General features: G+C 56.3%; 1 non-coding gene across 1 annotated transcript; it reads left to right on the top strand.

The window, feature by feature from the left end:
• Positions 1–457: 457 nt before the first annotated feature.
• On the top strand, positions 458–621 carry LOC118624913. The gene has a single exon (XR_004958565.1). It is a non-coding gene; the product is annotated as a U1 spliceosomal RNA (small nuclear RNA).
• The last annotated feature ends 1861 nt before the right edge of the window (positions 622–2482 follow it).

Below are 2482 nucleotides of genomic sequence, written 5' to 3'. Positions count from 1 at the left end.
CTGCTCCCGAGGCCTGTGGCTGCCAACACGTAAGGAGTGTAAGCATGCCCCGGGAGCTCCTTACCCGCGCTCCGGTGGTCTAGATCGGTCTTCTCAGACCTTCCTGTGCACACATCTCTGGGCATCTAGTTAAAATGCAGCTTCCTACACAGTGGCCCTGGGTGCGGGGGAGATTCCGCAGTGTAACAAACTCCCAGTCACACGGCTGCTGCTGGTCCGTGGACCACACTTCGGGGCTGTGAGGTCTCGAGTGAAGCTGCCGGTGCGTGATCCCAGCATCCGCACTACTAACTGCAGGGCCTGCAAGGTGCTGAAGCCCCTGTGCCTCAGTGTCCCTGTACGTAGACTGTGAGCTGGCACACTGCTGCCTGGTGGAGCTGCTCTTCCAGGGTTAAAGGAGACGGTCCACCTATGTCACCTAGCACAATGCCGGATGCATTAAAAAACCTCAATAAACATGCTTACCTGGCAGGGGAGATGCCATGAGCACAAAGGTGGTTCTCCCAGGGCGAGGCTGATCCATGGCACTCGGCGGGGGCTGCCCCCTGCCATGTCCCCACATGTGGGAAACTCCACCGCCCAGTTTGTGGGCGTAGGAGACTGTGTTCGTGCTCTCCCCTGAAAAAGAAAAGGATAATAATAAAATAAAATAAAAGAGCTCAATAAATGATTATTATAATTGGAGCTATTATTATTGGTGAGTTTTGTGGTACATTATAAGCTTTCAAAAAATAAATGAAAACTGTTAGTGTGACATTCCCCACTAGCTTACATTTGTCCAGCTTCCCCGAGTCCTGTGGCTTCCTCTGGAAAGGAATTTCAGAGCCAGAGACCACACAGTAGTCACCTGTGCGGTGCGTCGTCACGCATGTTGCGGTTATCAACGTGAACTCCGTGATTAGAGCAACTTAGGACGTCCTCTGCTGTGCTGGCTGAGTTTGGGCGGTTCTTCTGCTTCATGTGGGGGAGCTGAGGTCTGTCCACGTTCACTTGGGGGCTTAGCTGGGGCCGTGAGGAGGCTGAGCCATCCAGGGCTGTGTCCACGCGGTCCCCCACCGCCCGACAGTCTCCCCGAGCTTCCCGACAGCAGGGAGGCTGGCTTCCCAGAGGGGGGGCTCCAGGAGAGCCCCGATATGCAGACGTGGATCCGTCCTTTACCTGAATTGCGCTTGCTAAGCCCACGTCACGGGGCACGGACTGCGGAGGGTGTGGACACCGGTGTGAAGTCTCTCACAATTAACTCGCTCGATCAGACGGCCCCTGGACACAGCTCCTCGCAGCCTGCCCTGCTGTGTCTGGTCCTGGAAGACCGTGGAAGACAGCTGACCCTGCAACACCCGAGAGGCGGCGAGGGCACACGATGGTCTCCCATCGCAGACGGCGCGAGAGCGCGACGCCCGGCCGCTCGTTAGCGCCTGGTGCCCGGACACGGCTCCGCGTTCCTGGCTCTGCTCCCCACTGTCCTGCTGACCTGCAGGCAGAGAGTTCTGCAGCCCCTCCTCACCCTGTGTGTCTCCTTGCTCCAAGCTTGCTGGCGAATGGTTATTTATAAATGAATGTTTAAATGCTTCAGAATAAGTGCTATTTAAAGGAACCCCGCGGTGACTCACTGAGTAATTAAAATAATCATTTATTCCATAAGCACTTATCGGGTTCTCAGTTTGCACCAGGCAGTGCAGGGGTGAAGGTGGGGTACAAGGGAGGGGCGTACGGGGTTAGGAGCTGTGGCTCTTGCCCTCCGGGAGCTAAATCACCTTCTTTCACCAGTAATTCCCAGGTACCTGTGTGTCCGACTGAATGCCAGGCATCAGAGGACAACCCGGTGCCGTTTCTGCCCTCAGGAGGCTCACAGACTGTCCGGGAGACCAAAAAGCAAAGCACCCACACCATGGGGTCTTTATGTGATCGCTGAGTTTGGGGAGGGCCCTCTGCAAGCAGAACTCCGCCTGGGGGAGAGAGGGGTCAGAGGAAGCTTCCAGGTACAGTGAACCACAAACTGTCCCTGGACACAGAAGCTGACCCAGCAGACAAGACCCTGTGAGGGCCTTGCAGGCCCAGACAAGAAAGCACAAGAGACGACACAAGCCACTGGGTGGAGGACGAAGGGTCCTCCGAGTCCAGTGTGCAGAGCTGGTTGCGAAGACTTGCAGCCCAAGGCTGCTCCAGCCCAAGTTACCAGCGGCACCGCCCGGCCAGAAGGCGCGTCCCCTCCTCGTCCTTCAGGACTCCAGTCAAGGTCCTGTGCTTGTGCGGTCCTTCCCCGGTGGCCGGAGAGGGTCCCTCCTTTGCTATCGTGCCCATGGTGATTACTAACAAGGGGTTTAGTACCAGCTGGGCATACTTGCTCACGAGCTGTCACCTCCATTCAAATTAAACTCCAAGAAGGCAGGGACTTTGCTGCTCTCTGCCACCCTATTCAAATGTAAGTTGCACAAGGACAAGGACTCGGGTTCATGTTGCACCCCCAGCACCTAAAAGAGTC

The sequence above is a fragment of the Molossus molossus genome, unplaced genomic scaffold (assembly GCF_014108415.1).
Source record: "Molossus molossus isolate mMolMol1 unplaced genomic scaffold, mMolMol1.p scaffold_m16_p_10, whole genome shotgun sequence".
Lineage (NCBI taxonomy): Eukaryota > Metazoa > Chordata > Mammalia > Chiroptera > Molossidae > Molossus > Molossus molossus.
The sequence above is the reverse complement of the archived record's forward strand: the minus strand, read 5'-3'. Positions and strand labels throughout refer to the sequence as shown.